Source organism: Pan paniscus, chromosome 6 (assembly GCF_029289425.2).
Source record: "Pan paniscus chromosome 6, NHGRI_mPanPan1-v2.0_pri, whole genome shotgun sequence".
In the NCBI taxonomy this organism is placed as follows: Eukaryota; Metazoa; Chordata; class Mammalia; order Primates; family Hominidae; genus Pan; species Pan paniscus.
Window position 1 is genome coordinate 76,628,820 of NC_073255.2, and position 17,275 is coordinate 76,646,094.

Genomic DNA, 17,275 nt, shown 5'->3' on the forward strand with positions numbered 1-17,275 from the left:
AGGAAATGGGGGTGAGCAGGACTCCAAACCTTGGGAATCCTGAGTGTGTGTTTGGGGGGGTTGGGGGGGCAGGCCTATGATGTGCCTGGGACCTGTCTGGGGGCCCTCCTGGGGAGCCAGGCTCACACACTGTTGTGTGGGACTCAACGTGGGGCAGTGTCCTGGCCAGGATGAGGAAAGCCATCACCCCGGGGTCTGCGGGAGACACATGCAGGCTAAGATCTCGCCCACCCGGCTCCCCGATCCACTGCAGCCAGAGTCCCTCAGCCTTGGCCAGGACCTGAAGTCCGAGCGCCATCCCTGGGTCTACCCGGCCAGGCGGGCACCCCCCGCTTACAGGTCATCCCCACCCCCTCCATCTGCTTCCGTTAGAGTGACAGCTACCTTGTCCTGGTGCCCTGGTTGAGGGGGGAAGCTGCCCTTGGACCCGCATCGGAGCCGCGCAGCGCCTTCTGTTGGCAGTTGTTGGAAGTGCAGCCTGGCGTGAGCAGTGCCTTTCCCTGTAGATGGGACCCAGGGCAGCACAGCTGGAAATGGGGGATGGTAACTTGTGGAGGGGATCCCCACTGTCCACTGACAGCGGCAGTAGTAGCTGCGGACTATGCAGACTCAAGACAGCTCCAGCCCGTGTCAGCACCAGGAGCTAAAACGGAGTCAAGGGTTTGGTGTGGGGACCAGCCGGGGGCAGGCCTGGGGAGCCCATTTGGCAATGGGGGCAGGAAGGCGCCCACTCTGGGACTGTGTCTGGGCCTGCCGGGGGTCTCCAGCCAGAGAGGGTGGGTGTGATGGGGCGCCCAACCTCGAAGGGCTGAGTGCCAGGCTGGCCCTGGGGGCCCGCGCTGCCCACACGGACTAGATGAAGTCCAGAGGCGCCCACGTCCCGCTGGCTCAGGGCACGGGCCTCAAACAGCTGCTTAATGAGTGCTGACTTCTCCTGCTCCAGCTGCGTGATGCGCTCACTCTTCTCTGTCACCTCCTGGGTGAGGAGTCGGTTCTGCTCATTCAGCATGAGGATGGTCTGCTGCTGCCGGCCCAGGGACGAAGTGGACGTGCGGGCAGGATGGGGTGGGGGGCGGAGGAGGACGTGGACAGGGCCTGGCTGGCACAGGCCGCAGCCAGCAGCTCCCTCAGGCACCGGGCCACCTCCTGTACCTTGGGCAGTAGCCGCCCCAGTGGGCGGGGGCTCCCGCAGCCCCGTAGTCGGTGCTGGCGCTCCTGCACTCATTGCAGCTGCTGCTGGTACCAGCCGCGGCCCCGCGCCGTCATCTCCAAAGCCTGCAACAGCACAGCCTTCTCTGCTCCAGCTTCTTTATCTGCTTCAGCAGGCCGCAGTCCACGCCGCTGGTGATGGTGTGACTCCGACGTTCCCCTGGGGCACTGGGGGCCCGCCAGGCATCCCCTGAGTCCGCCTCCCTGGCCCTGGGCCCTGCAGGCCACTGCACCTGCGTCCGCACTCCGGCTCGGTTCCAGCGCGGTGCTCTGGGACAGCTCCGGCTCCACGGGGCGGGGCGCCGCCTCGGCCCGGGAGCACAGCTGCTCCGGGCTGCGGGCCGCGCCGCTGGGACGGCCAGATGGCCACGCACGCCCAGGGGCTGGGGCTTCCTCTCCAGGACCGTCCGCGGCTCTTCAGCGGGCGCTAACACCAGGCGCTGCCGCGGCGGCGGCGGCGGCGGCGGCTGGTCCCTGGTCCCGGCCGGGGCGCGTGTGGGGTCCCAGGGGCCGCCATCGGGCTCAGCAGCGTGGTGGGCAAGCCGGCCACGAAGCGCTCGAAGGTCAGGTAGCCGCTGGCCTGGGCCACCTGGCACAAGCCCTCCAGCACCCCGCGTGGCTGCTCCCACGTGTTGGCGCCCTGCCAGCGAGACTGGATCTCGTGCAGGTGCCTGCAGCCGCACCGCCTGTTGTCCAGGATGTGGAACAGGGTGTGCAGGCTCTGCAGCAAGGCGCGCGGCAGCCCCTCAGTGCTGGGCGCGGGCGCAGGCACGGGGGTAGGCACGCGGCCCCGCTCGGCCACGGCGGCCATGGCCACAGGTGCCCGGGCTCGGTCCCCTCCTCCACCCGCGTGTGTTCCCGGGCGGCCCCATGGAGGGGCCGGCACAGAGCGCTCCCAGATTTTTTAAAGCTGAAAAAAATTCATTTATCTCTAAATTTGCCATACAAGTAGTGTTAAAGTCCTTCAGGTTGAAATAAATGAACTTTAGGCAGTAACTATATAAGTAAATAAGCAAGCTATATGAATATATAAAGCTCTTTGGTAAAGGTGAATACTTAAACATAAAAACAGTATTATTATAATTTTGGTTTGTAACTCCGCTTTTTATTTTCTACAGAATTTAAAAGACAAATGCATAAAATATAATTATAAATCTGGTAGGTGGTATACAATGAATAAAGATAATTTGTTAGGTGGTATACAATGAATAAAGATATAATTTGTTACATCAATAACGTAAAAAGAGTAGAGCTATATAGCAGTAGAATTTTGGTATGTGATAAGTTGATATAAATTCAAATTAGAATGTTATAACTCTAGGATGTTGTATGTAATTCTCATAGTAACCAAAAACGAAATATTCATCGAATAAAAAACAAAAGAAAATGAGAATAGAAACAAAACGTGTCACTACAAAAAAAAAACCTAAAGATAAAAGAAGTAAATAATTGAGAAAATGACTGGCAAAAATCAGTAACTTTGACTTATTAAAACTTTCCATGCTACATAAATCTGAAAACTCTATTTCACATAAAACTGGAGCTGAAAGAGACAAATATTTACTTATAAAGTTAAAAGTTACATAGGAAACAAACACTAATTTTTTTTAGAAAAAAATGTGAAAAGAGTAAAAATATGCCTTATACTATCATATAACTTCATGTTTTATAGCTCTGGGAAAATAGAAAATAAAATGTTCTCTTAGCATGAATCCTTCTGTGCCCCAAAAAAGCCCTATGGATTATACCATTATTACCTAAGAAGTCTATTCTCAAATGCAGCAGAGTGATCATTTTTACAAGGTAGATATTATTTTTAGATATGGAATAATATTGGTGATTTCAATTTTAATAACACTGGATTAAGATGAAATAATGAGAAGATAAAGGTCCCTCAGCAACATGACTCACAAACATTTTCAAAAGCAGTAAGAATTTACATTAATTATCTTTTTAAAGTCAATAATCTACATTTTTAATGTATGCATATAGCATAGATAATGTACTATTGCTGGGTCCATTTATTCAATGAATAATTGCCGCTATGTATCAGACATTGTTCTAGGCCTAGGAATGGATACATAAGTGAACAAAGCAAAGATTCTGGTTCTTGTAGAGTTTCCATTAAAAGACCATTTAGTAAAATTGTCTTTCCCCCAAGTTTTAAAATCCGTAAGATCATTTAATAACACGTATAAAAGTCATTGTGGGCCGGGCACGGTGGCTCACTCATACCAGGTGTGGTGACTCACAGTGCTCTGTCACCCAGGCTGGAGTGCAGTGGCACAATCTCTGCTCACTGCAACCTCTGCCTTCTGGGTACAAGTGATTCTCCTGCGTCAGCTTTCCAAGTAGCAGCGACTACAGGGGCACACCACCACACCCGGCTAATTTTTGTATTATTGGTACAGATGGGGTTTTGCCATGTTGTCCAGGCTGGTCTGGAACTCCTGACCTCAAGTGATCCCCCCACCTCAGCCTCCTAAAGTGCTGGGATTACAGATGTGAGCGACCACACCCAGCCTTATTTTCTACAACTTTGATAACTTTAGCATATACCCCAAATCTGTAAGACATAATATTATCATTCAAATGCAACTCATGGCTTCTCATTGTACTCTGACTTTCTCTAGCTTTTGAATTCTTGATTCTAATACCAGTTTTAAATCTGTCACAAAAGCATGGGAGTTCTAATCAAAATCCAACCTTTTATCATAATAAAAACTATCAAGAAATTATTAGTAGAGTTTAAGAAGGAAAATAAGCCTATTAACATAATATTTTATGCCTATGGGTCCCCAACAAAGCCTGCAGCTTCTATTTAAATATGAAATGTAAAAGTCACTACTGGATCCACAAACAGGTCTATGGTAAAGAAATTTCTCCACCTAAACAGCTCCTTTTACATGATGTTACATGTTTCTATTGTTTTTTTCATTTTGGCAAATATTGATTGAATGTCATCTTTGTGTTTGTCTATGTCCTAAGTGCTGGGATACAGAATCTGAAAAGATGGACACAGCACCTGCGTTCAGGGAGTTCACACTTTTTTTTTTTTTTTTGAGACAGAGTCTTGCTCTGTCAACCAGGCTGGAGTGCAGTGGCGCGATCTCTGCTCACTGCAAGCTCCACCTCCTGGGTTCACGTCATTCTCCTGCCTCAGCCTCTCAAGTAGCTGGGATTACAGGTGCCAGCCACCGTGCCTGGCTAATTTTTGTATTTTTAGTAGAGACAGGGTTTCACCATGTTGGTCAGGCTGATCTTGAACTCCTGACCTCAGGTGGTCCACCCACCTCAGCCTCCTAAACTGCTGGGATTACAGGCATGAGCCATCACACCCCACTAGGTGTTCATGCTTTAATTGGGGAAAATATACAATAAGCAAGTGAATTTTTAAAATGAGAGCTGCAATCAGAGTTAAATGCTACAAAGACAATCTCACAGGAAGACGGGGTGTAGAATATAAGGCTCTCAAACAGAATAATAAGAGAAACTAATATTTCTTACGATCTTTGTCTTTGTATTAGTGCTCAACTGAGTCTGCCGTGCTTCAGAAGCAGCCTTCATTTTATAAAATCTATTATTTCTCCTTCCAGTTTTTTCTCTTCCTCAAGCTTCCTTATCTCCTCCTGTTGAATCATTTTGAGATGCTCGAACTTGTCCTGCAGCTGTGAAACCAATGTGCAGTTGTGACACCAAAGCATGATGTGGCTGAACACCCAAAAGAATATGCTTTTTTCTGATTATCGAACACACCCAAATCATCACAGTAGAGCATGATCTTAATAACAATCTGAAAAACTCAGGAGTTAAACACTCAGATATGGAATTTTTCTTTTCTTTCATTTTTCCTTTTTTAAGATGAAGTCTCACTCTGTTGCCCAGGCTGGAGTGCAATGGCATGATCTCAGCTCACTGCAACCTCTATCTCCTGGTTCAAGTGATTCTCCTGCCTCAGCCTCCTGAGTAGATGGGACTACAGGCATGCACCACCACACCCAGCTAATTTTTGTATTTTTAGTAGAGACAGGGTTTCACCATGTTGGCCAGTCTGATCTCGAACTCCTGATCTCAGGTGATCCTTCCACTGTGGCCTCCCAAAAACTTTTTTTTTTTAATATAGAGACAAGGTCTCACTATGTTGCCCAGGCCGGTCTCAAACTCCCAAGCTCAAGTGATCCTCCCACCTCAGCTTTCCGAAGTGCTGGGACTAACTGGATGCAGTGGCTCATGCTTGTAATCTCAGCACTTTGGGAGACCAAGGCAGGAGGATACAAATACAAAATTAGCCAGGCGTGGTGATGCATGCCTGTAATCCCAGCTACTTGGGAGGCTGAGGCAGGAGAATCACTTGAACCCAGGAGGTGGAGGTTCTGGTGAGCCAAGATTGCACCACTGCACTACAGCCTGGGCAACAAGAGCGAAACTCTATCTCAAAAAAAATTGCATATCTTGACACAAATGAAGATAAAAAAACAACATATCAATAGTTACGAGATACAGCAAAAGCAGTTTAAGTTCACTCTCAATAAATGCCTATATTAAGAAAAAAGAAAAAGATCAAATAATGTAATTTCACACCTCAAGGAAAGAGAAAAAGAAAAACCAAGTGCCAAGTCAGTAAAAGCAAGAAAATAGTAAAAATTGGGCTACCTGCGGTGGCTCACACCTGTAATCCCAGCACTTTGGGAGGCCAAGGCGGGCAGATCACCTAAGGTCAGGAGTTCGAGACCAGACTGACCAACATGGAGAAACCCCGTCTCTACTAAAAACACAAAATAAGCCGGGCGTGGTGGTGCATGCCTGTAATCTCAGCTACTTGAGAGGCTGAGGCACGAGAATTGCTTGAACCCGTGAGGCAGAGTTTGTGGTGATCAGAGATCATGCCATTGCATTCCAGCCTGGGCAACAAGAGTGAAACGCTGTCTCAAAAAAAAAAAGTAAAAATCATAGCAGAAATAAGTAAGCTATACAACAAAAATAAGAGAAACAACAGCAAAAAAAATTAGTGAACTAAATCTGTTTTTAAAAGATAAACAACCCTTAGAAAAACTAAGAAAAAAAGAGAAAACTCAAACAAATAAAATCAGAAATGAAAGGTGATACATTACTGCTGATACCAAAGAAATACAAATGATGAGACTACTATGAAAAATTATAAGCCAATAAAATTTGATAACCTAACAAAGAAATTGGATAAACTTTGTTAATAAATTCCTATAACCACATAATCTACAAAGATTGCATCATGAAGAAACTGAAAATCTGAAAAGACTACTAATAGGTAAGGAGACTTAATCAGTAACAAAAAATGCTACCAAAGAAAAGGTAGTACTAGGTGACTTTTCTGGGGAAGGCTACAAAATATTTAAAATTGAAATAGTAGGCCAGGTGCAGTGGCTCATGCTTGTATTCCCAGCAGTTTAGGAGGCTGAAGCAGGCAGATCACTTGAGCTCAGGAGTTCAAGACCAGCCTGGACAACATAGTGAGACCCCATCTCTACTAAAAGTACAAAAAAAAATCCAGGCAGGGTGGTGCATGCCTGTGGTCACAGCTACTCAAGAAGCTGAAGTGGGAGGATCACTTGGGCCTGAGAAATGGAGGTTGCAACAAGCTGAGATAGCACCACTTCACTCCAGCTTGGGTGACAGAGTGAAATCTTGTCTTAAATAAATAAATAATATGGAAATAGTACAAAAATACATCCCAAACTCTTCCAAAGAATTGGAGAGTACACTTCTTCTTTTTCTTCTTCTTATTTTTTTTTTGAGATGAAATCTCGCTCTGTTTCTAAGGCTGGAGTGCAGTGCAGTGGTGTGATCTCGGCTCACTGCAACTTTCACCTCCTGGGTTCAAGTGATTCTCCTGTCTCAGCCTCCTGAGTAGCTAGGATGACAAGTGTGCACCACCATGCCTGGCTAACTTTTGTATTTTTAGTAGAGATGGGGTTTCATCATGTTGGCCAGGCTGGTCTTGAACTCCTGACCTGAGGTGATCTGCCTGCCTTGGCCTCCCAAAGTGCTGGGATTACAGGCATGAGCCACCATGTCCGGCCAGATTAATACACTTCTAAATGCATTTGAAGAAGACATTATTACTCTGATACTACAGCCAGAAGAGGACACTATGAGAAAAAAAAATTATAGGCCAACATTTGTGATAAGCAAACTAGCAAATCCTCAACAAAATACTAGCAAACTGAATTAGATCGCACATTAAATACCAGATAGTCCAAGTGGAATTTATTCTTGTAATGCAAGGATGATTCAACTACACAAATCAATAAATGTGACCACATGCAGAAAAACAAAATTAGATCTTTATCTCAAACCATATGCAAATCTCAACTCAAAATGGATGAAAGACTTAACTGCTGTAAGACCTAAAGCTGTACAACTACTTTAAAAAATTAGGGATAAGTTCCTTAACTTGGTCCGAGCAATGATTTTTTGGATACAAACTCCAAAGCATAGACAACATAAGCAAAAACGGACAAATAAAATTATATCAAACTAAAAAGCTCCTGCACAGACAAAAAAAATCAACAGAGTAAAGAAAAGAACCATGAAATGTGAGAAAATATGAGAAATGTGAGAAATACATCTGATAAGGGGTTAATGCCCAAAATATACAAGAACTCAAACAATTCAATAGTATGAAAACAACCTCATTCCAAAAATGGGCAATGACCCTGTAATTTTTTTTTCTTTTTTTTTCTTTTTTTTGAGATGGAGTCTCACTCTGTCACCCAAGCTGGAGTGCAGTGGTGTGATCTGGGCTCACCGTAACTTCCACCTCCCCGGTTCAAGCGATTCTCCTGCCTCAGCCTCCTGAATAGCTAGGACTACAGGTTTGTGCCACCACATCTGGCTAATTTTTGTATGTTTAATAGAGACAGGGTTTCACCATGTTGGTCAGGCTGGTCTTGAACTCCTGACCTCAAATGATCTGCCCACCTCCTGACCTCAAATGATCCGCCCACCTCAGCCTCCCAAAGTGTTGGAATTACAGGCATGAGCCACTGCGCCTGGCTGAATCTGAACATTTTTTAAAAGAAGACATAAAGTCCTTGCCCATGCCTATGTCCTGAATGGTAATGCCTAGGTTTTCTTCAAGGGTTTTTATGGTTTTTGGTCTAACGTTTAAGTCTTTAATCCATCTTGAATTGATTTTTGTATAAGGTGTAAGGAAGGGATCCAGTTTCAGCTTTCTACATATGGCTAGCCAGTTTTCCCAGCACCATTTATTAAATAGGGAATCCTTTCCCCATTGCTTGTTTTTGTCAGGATTGTCAAAGATCAGATAGTTGTAGATATGCGGCATTATTTCTGAGGGCTCTGTTCTGTTCCATTGATCTATATCTCTGTTTTGGTACCAGTACCATGCTGTTTTGGTTACTGTAGCCTTGTAGTATAGTTTGAAGTCAGGTAGTGTGATGCCTCCAGCTTTGTTCTTTTGGCTTAGGATTGACTTGGCAATACTGGCTCTTTTTTGTTTCCATATGAACTTTAAAGTACTATTTTCCAATTCTGTGAAGAAAGTCATTGGTAGCTTGGTGGGGATGGCATTGAATCTGTAAATTACCTTGGGCAGTATGGCCATCTTCACGATATTGATTCTTCCTACCCATGAGCATGGAATGTTCTTCCATTTGTTTGTATCCTCTTTTATTTCATTGAGCAGCAGTTTGTAGTTCTCCTTGAAGAGGTCCTTCACATCCCTTGTAAGTTGGATTCCTAGGTATTTTATTCTCTTTGAAGCAATTGTGAATGGGAGTTCACTCATGATTTGGCTCTCTTTTTGTCTGTTGTTGGTATATAAGAATGCTTGTGATTTTTGTACATTGATTTTGTATCCTGAGACTTTGCTGAAGTTGCTTATCAGCTTAAGGAGATTTTGGGCTGAGACAATGGGGTTTTCTAGATATACGATCATGCCATCTGCAAACACCAAAAGCAATGGCAACAAAAGCCAAATTGACAAATGGGATCTAATTAAACTAAAGAGCTTCTGCACAGCAAAAGAAACTACCATCAGAGTGAACAGGCAGCCTACAAAATGGGAGAAAATTTTTGCAACCTACTCATCTGACAAAGGGCTAATATCCAGAATCTACAATGAACTCAAACAAATTTACAAGAAAAAACAAACAACCCCATCAAAAAGTGGGCAAAGGACATGAACAGACACTTCTCAAAAGAAGACATTTATGCAGCCAAAAAACACATGAAAAAATGCTCACCATCACTGGCCATCAGAGAAATGCAAATCAAAACCACAATGAGATACCATCTCACACCAGTTAGAATGGCGATCATTAAAAAGTCAGGAAACAACAGGTGCTGGAGAGGATGTGGAGAAATAGGAACACTTTTACACTGTTGCTGGGACTGTAAACTAGTTCAACCATTGTGGAAGTCAGTGTGGCGATTCTTCAGGGATCTAGAACTAGAAATACCATTTGACCTCGCCATCCCATTACTGGGTATATACCCAAAGGACTATAAATCATGCTGCTATAAAGACACATGCACACATATGTTTATTGCGGCACTATTCACAATAGCAAAGACTTGGAACCAACCCAAATGTCCAACAATGATAGACTGGATTAAGAAAATGTGGCACATATACACCATGGAATACTATGCAGCCATAAAAAATGATGAGTTCATGTCCTTTGTAGGGACATGGATGAAATTGGAAATCATCATTCTCAGTAAACTATCACAAGAACAAAAAACCAAACACTGCATATTCTCACTCATAGGTGGGAATTGAACAATGAGAACACATGGACATGGGAAGGGGAACATCACACTCTGGGGACTGTTGTGGGGTTAGGGGGGGAGGGATGGCGATGGGAGATATACCTAATGCTAGATGACGAGTTGGTGGGTGCAGCGCACCAGCATGGCACATGTATACATATGTAACTAACCTGCACATTGTGCACGTGTACCCTAAAAAAGTATAATAATAATAAATAAATAAATAAGACATAAAAGGCAAATAGGGATATGAAAAAATACTCAACCTCATTAATCATCAGAGAGATGCTAATTTAAACCACAATTAGATGGCACTTCATATCTGTTAGAATGGCTATTACCAAAAAAAGAAAGGTAAGTGTTTACAATAATGATTTTATAAAATGTTGATGAAAATGTAAATCAGTACAGCTATTATGAAAAACAATATGGGAATTCATTAAACAATTGAAAATAGAATAACCATATGGTTCAGCAACCCCACTAATAGTTACATATTCAAAGGAAATAAAATCAGTATGTCAAAGAGATATCCACACTTTCATGTTTATTGCAGCATTAATTAACAGTAATCAAGATATGTAATCAATCCTAAGGGACCACATAGTTGAGATATCAAAAAGAAACTAATCCCCAGAAAGAAAGAAAAAAAAGAAGCAGTCGTACAGGAATAAGGTTCATAACTAAGGGAAGTGAGGTGGGAGAGAAAGAGAAAATTTAAATGGTTGCTTTGGTTTCTGGTCACTTCCTAGTTTCAGTTTAAGTCTTCATGAGATTCAGCTATGCCTCTTGTTCTTGGATGCCATGACATACCCCTGTATACATCCAGACTTTTCCTTTGTACCTAAGCTAATGGATTTTTTTTTTTTTTGAGAAGGAGTCTCACTCTTGCCCAGGCTGGAGTGCAGTGGCGCGATCTTGGCTCACTGCAACCTCCACCTCCCAGTTTCAAGCAATTCTCCTGCCTCAGCCTCCCAAGTAGCTGGAATTAAAAGCATGCACCACGAGGCCTGGCTAATTTATGTATTTTTAGTTGAGGAGAGGTTTCATCATGTTGGCCAGGCTGGTCTCAAACTCCTGACCTTAGGTGATCTGCCTGCCTCCGTCTCCCAAAGTGCTGGAATTATAGGTTTGAGCCAGCACACCCGGCCAAAATTTTTATTACTTATATTTCAACTGTCTTTGAGTGAGACATCTGGCCTATAGCACCTAATTACCAATTTATTTTTATGAAAAAGGAAGTTCATGTTCCAATTTACCTAACAACACTAAATGTTCTTAAACTAAAGCCACCTACACTTGAGAGAAAGAAATTATGGTTTCAAAAATGTCTTCACCAAAAACGTATTTGTGGCAATTAAAACTATATTAATAGCCTTCTTTTCCATTTTATTAGAAATGGCATGGAATAAAATAATTTACCAACTTAAAATTTTCTCATTAATCAAGGCCAGCATTAGTCAACATTTGCTTATTTATAAAAGTGAAGACAATTTTCTAGTGCATTAATAGCATTAGACAGTACAAGACTCTTCTCAAAAGTAAATCGCTTGGGTTTGTCACAAATTAAACTTTGTGCATGAAAATTTAAATTATAAATAAAATAAATAAATTTTTATAAAATGATCTTAAGGGTTATTTAAATGGAAAATTATCTAAGTTCTCTTGAAAAAACACTACAGACTATACTTTTGTAAAGGCTATATTCCAATCTACATGGTAAAAAGTTACTTTTTGAAAAACAGCAAGTATCCTCCAAAAACTAAACTCTTGAGATTAAACCCCCAAATTAATTGGGCACCTAAAAATTAGTGCAAATTATATCCAACTTCAGTACTGACTTCTTTTTTGGCTTCTTTAAATGTTGCTTCTTTCTCCTTGACTCGCTGCATAAATCTGTTTCAACTCTTCTTCTTGCCTCTGACATTGATCATAGAACTCTTGTCTTTTGGCTTCAGAGATTTCTTGAAAACTAAAGAGAAATGTTTTCTTAGTCTTATATTAAAATGAGGTAGGAGAATCGCTTGAACCTGGGATGAGGAGGTTGCAGTGAGCCAAAATTGTGCCACTGCACTCCAGCCTGGGAGACTGAGCAAGACTCCATCTCAAAAAAAAATAATGCTAGTATAAACATGTAAAAAATATATATTGTATGTAACGTCCTATATAAGGAAATTTGCCAACATTCTCTCATGTTTAGCAGCACAAAATGGAAATTTCCATATCATAAGATGTAAAAACCAAGGCATAATACTTAAGATCAGAGTATATAGAGAGTATATGTAAAGAATACTAGAATTTTCCAACACTTGTATGAGTGAATTCTTATCCCCACCACTTTCCAGCATATCATACTTCTTCACATCTTTTGACAATAAAATTCAGGGAAACCTCTAATGTATGAGACAATTTTCAAAAATAGTCTAAAATAAAGCAAAGAGTCTTTCAAAATATTATTCATTTAAGATAGTCAAATTTTTAGTGTCTGCAGAGAACAACAAATGATATAACTGGATTATATACACTACAGTGCCATATTTTTGCAGCACGAGTCCTACTTGTGTGTTTTTTTTTTTTTTTTTTTGAGGCAGAGTCTTGCTTTGTTGCCCAGGCTGGAGTGCAGTGGCATGATCTTGGCTTATTGCAACCTCCGCTGACCAGGTTCAAGTGATTCTCCTGCCTCAGCCTCCAGAGTAACTGGGATTACAGGCGCCCGCCACCATGCCCGGATAATTTTTTTTTGTATTTTTAGTAGGGACAGGGTTTTACCATGTTGGCCAGGCTGGTCTTAAACTCCTGACCTCAGGTGATCTGCCTGCCTCGGCCTCCCAAAGTGCTGGGATTACAGGCAGGAGCCACCGCACACAGCTGTATTCTTCTTCAAGTTAGAGAAGTACACCTGCTCTCAAACTTTTCTCATTTAACTTCCAGGACACTGCACTACAGCTTTTCAGCTGGTTCCTCCATCAAACTCTTCTTAATATCTTTTGTCAAACTTTACTAATATTTTTCTACCTTTTTCTTTATCTTTTTTTTTATTTTGAGATGAAGTCTAGCTCTGTCGCCCAAGCTGGAGTGCAGTGATGCAATCTCGGCTCACTGCAAACTCCACCTCCTGGGTTCAAGTGATTCTCCAGCCTCAGACTCCCGAGTAGCTGGGATTACAGGCGCACACCACCATGCCCAGCTAATTTTTGTATTTTTAGTAGAGACGGGGTTTCACCATGTTAGCTAAGCTGGTCTTGAACTCCTGACCTCAGATGATCCACACACCTCGGCCTCCCAAATTGTTGGGGTTACAGGCATGAGCCACTGTGCCCAGCCTATCCTGTCTTTCATATAATAAATATACCTTTCATATAAATACAAAAAATAGAATACTAGGTTTTTTCTTCGATACACATTTCAGCTTATATACATATTGTATACACATATTTCAGCATAAAAATGAGATCTCACATTGTGTTGTTCCTACTAACTATCTCTATCTTCATCAAAAGTTGATAAAAACACCTAACATTCAAGATGTTTTCTTTAGGATGGTTCAAGATGGGAGAAGTATAATTATTCTCATACCCAAATTATTGTACCTTGTGTTTGTAGGGGACTCCTAAATTATCCATTTGGTTGTGTTAGCAATATTTTTACTCACATAACTGGCTGGTTCCCACATCTGCAAAGCCCATTTTCTGCAGTTTTTGGTACCTATAACATTCATAGTGCTGAGTGTGGGTTTTTTCTTTTAGATTTTCCATATTGGTACAAAGAAGCGTATCTCAGAGCTTAATGAAGTCACAGTGATTTTCATTTTCCACTAGTAAAAAAATAATAATGAATCAACCACACTCATTATCAATCCCTGACAATCATGAATGAATGAAATCATGAAATAATGAATGAATACATGAGTAAAAAACACATTTAAAACAACACACAACTGAACAATTTGATTAATAGCTATAATTCTTTAAACCATGTAAGTGTGGTTGTACTACACATACCAACTATAGGCAGGGATTATTTATAGGTTAGCAAATTTGCTTTAAAGTTATTACCTGAAGAATAAGCAGGAAAGAGTGAAATATTTTATATGCATATATGCTATAGGTTTTTATTAACAATTGTGTTGTATGTTATAAACTACCTCTGGGTATTTTGGAGTGCTAACAGAATATGTAATATAACATCACTAGTGTAAATAATTTTATCAAAGTAAATTCTGCTAGCAAAAAGGCCTTACAATTATACATACTTTAGTTGGAAAGATATTCCATGCAATTAGAAACTAAAAGAGGGAGCACAGAGAGCTATACTCCCATCACAGAAGATAGACTTTAAGTCAAAAACTGTAAAGTGATATGAAGAAGGTTATATAATGATGAAGAGGTCAGTTCATTAAAAAAATTGTAAATATATATGGACCCAATATCAGAGCTTCTAAATATATAAGGCAAATATTAACAGACCTGAGGGGGAGATAGACTATATTACAATAATAGTAAGAAACTTACATACCCTACTTTCAGAAATGGATAGATTATCCAGCCAGAAAATCAGTAAAAAAAAAAAAATGTCAGATTTAAACTACACTTTACACCAAACAGACCTAACGGACATATGTGGAATATTTCATCTGACAGCAATGTAATACACATACTTCTCAAACAAACACAAGACATTCTTCAGGACAGATTATATGTTAGGCCACAAAATAAGTCTTAATATATTTTAAAAGACTGAAATAAAAATGTGAGTGCAGATGTCTTTTGACAGAGCAATTTCATTCCACTAGGGTACATACCCAGAAGTGGTACTGCTGGATCATACAGTAATACTATTTTTAGTTTTTGAGGAACGTTTATATTATTTCCCAAAATGGCTGTACCAACTTAAATTCCCACCAATGATGTTTAAGAATTCCCTTTTCTCTTGGGAATGTATATAAACTGCTGGTGGGAATATAAATTAGTTCAGCCATTGTGAAAAGTAGTTTGATAATTTCTTTCTTTCTTTTTTTTTTTTCTGAGACAGAGTTTCACTCTTATCACCCAGGCTGGAGTGCAGTGGTACGATCTCAGCTCACTGCAACCTCTGTCCTCCTCTTGGGTTCAAGCGATTCTCCTGCCTCAGCTTCTCGAGTAGCTGGGATTACAGACATCCACCACCACGCCCAGCTAATTTTTGTATTTTTAGTAGAGACGGAGTTTCACCATGTTGACTAGGCTGGTTTCAAACTCCTGATCTCAGGTGACCCGCCCTTTTCAGCCTCCCAAAGTGCTGGGATTACAGGCATGAGCCACCGTGCCCAGCTAACAATTTCTTAATGAAGTTAAAACAGAACTACCATTTGACCCAGCAATCCCGTTACTGGGTTTATACCCAAAGGAATATATATTGTTCTACTATAAAGACATAGGCATGTGTATCACAGCACTATTCACAATAACAAAGACATAGAATCAACCTAAATGCCCATCAGTGGTAGACTGGATAGAGAAAACATACATATACACCATGGAATACTGCACAGCCATAAAAAAAAGAACAAGATCGTGTCCTTTGCAGCAACATGAATGAAGCTGAAGCCATTATCCTAAGTGATGTAATGCAGGAACAGAAAACCAAATATCACACACTCTCTTTTATAAGTGGGAGATAAATATTGAGAACACATGAACACAAACAGAGGAACAACAGACACTGAGGCCTCCTTGAGGGTGGGAGGAGAGTGAGGATAGAAAAACTACTATGTTTTTCCTTTTTTTTTTTTTTTTTTTTTTTTAGTATACGTGCTGCCGAAGCGAGCATTTTTTTGTTTTGTTTTTGAGATGGAGTCTCGCTCTGTTGCCGAGGCTGGAGTGCAATGGCACAATCTCGGCTCACTGTAACCTTGTAACCTCCACCTCCCAGGTTCAAGAAATTCTCCTTCCTCAGTCTCTTAAGTAGCTGGGATTACAGGCGCACGCCACCATGCCCGGCTAATTTTTGTATCTTTTAGTAGAGATGGGGTTTTGCCATGTTGGTTAGGCTCAGGTGATCCACACGCCTCGGCCTGCCAAAGTACTGGGATTACAGACTCGAGCCACTGCGTCCAGCCAGTACTATGCTTATTATGTGTGATGAAGTAATCTGTACACCAAACTCCCATGACATGGAATTTGCCTACATAACAAACTTGCACATGTACCCCTGAACATAAATACAAATTTTTTTAAAAAAGAATTCTCTTTTCTCCATATGCTTGCCAGCACTTGTTATCGTTTGTCTTTTTGATAATAGTCATTCTGACAGACATGAGATGATACTTCATCATGTGTTTAATTCACATTTTCCTGATGATTAGAGATGCTATTTTTTTCATATTTCTTTTGGCCATTTGTGTTTCTTCTTTTGAGAAATGCCTATTAAGATCCTTTGCCCATTTTTCCTTGTGTTGTTTTCTTGCTATTGAGTTGTTAGAGTCACAGCAAAAGTATTGTATATTTTGGACATTAACCCCTTATCAGATGTATAATTTGAAAATATTTTTTTCCAATCTCTGGGTTATATCTTCATGCTATTAATTGTTTCTTTTTGTTTTGTTGCTGGTGCTTTTGAAGTTCTTTTTTCAATTTTATTTTATTTGAGGCAGAGTCTCGCTCTGTCACCCAGGCTGGAGTTCAGCGGCATGATCTCAGCTCACTGCAACCTCTGCCTCTCAGATTCAAGTGATTCTCCTGCCTCAGCCTCCAGAGTAGCTGGGATTACCGGCACCCGCCACCACACCCAGCTTATTTTTGTATTTTTAGTACACGGGGTTTCACCATGTTGGTCAGGCTGGTCTGAAACTCCTGACCTTAGGTGATCCACCCGCCTCAGCCTCCCAAAGTGCTGAGATTACAGGCGTGAATCACTGCACCCTGCCAGCTTTTGGAGTTCTATTCAAGAAATAATTGTCATGACCAATGTCATGGAGGTTTTGCCCTATGTTTTGTTCTAATAGCTTTACAATTTTAAGTATTGAGTTTAAGACTTTTATGCATTTTGAGTTGATTTTTGTGCATGCTGTGAGATAAGAATCCAATTTTATTCTTCTGTGTGTGAATATCCAGTTTTATCCAGTGAAGAGACCATACTGTGCCCAGTATATGTTCTTGGCACCTTGGTCAAAAATCAATTGACTATACTTAAGTTTATTTATGGGCATTCTATCCTGTTATGTTGATTAATGTGTCTGTTTTTATGCCAGTGCCATGCTGTTTGGATTACAATTGCTTTATAATATATCTTGAAATCAAGGAGTACAATACTTTCA

General features: G+C 41.4%; 2 pseudogenes; both read right to left on the bottom strand.

Moving 5' to 3' along the window:
- Positions 1-393: 393 nt before the first annotated feature.
- Positions 394-2,085, bottom strand: LOC100973310 (suppressor APC domain-containing protein 2-like; annotated as a pseudogene).
- A 646-nt stretch (positions 2,086-2,731) lies between these two features.
- Positions 2,732-17,275, bottom strand: part of LOC129398319 (septin-14-like) — a 43,477-nt pseudogene continuing 28,933 nt past the window's right edge.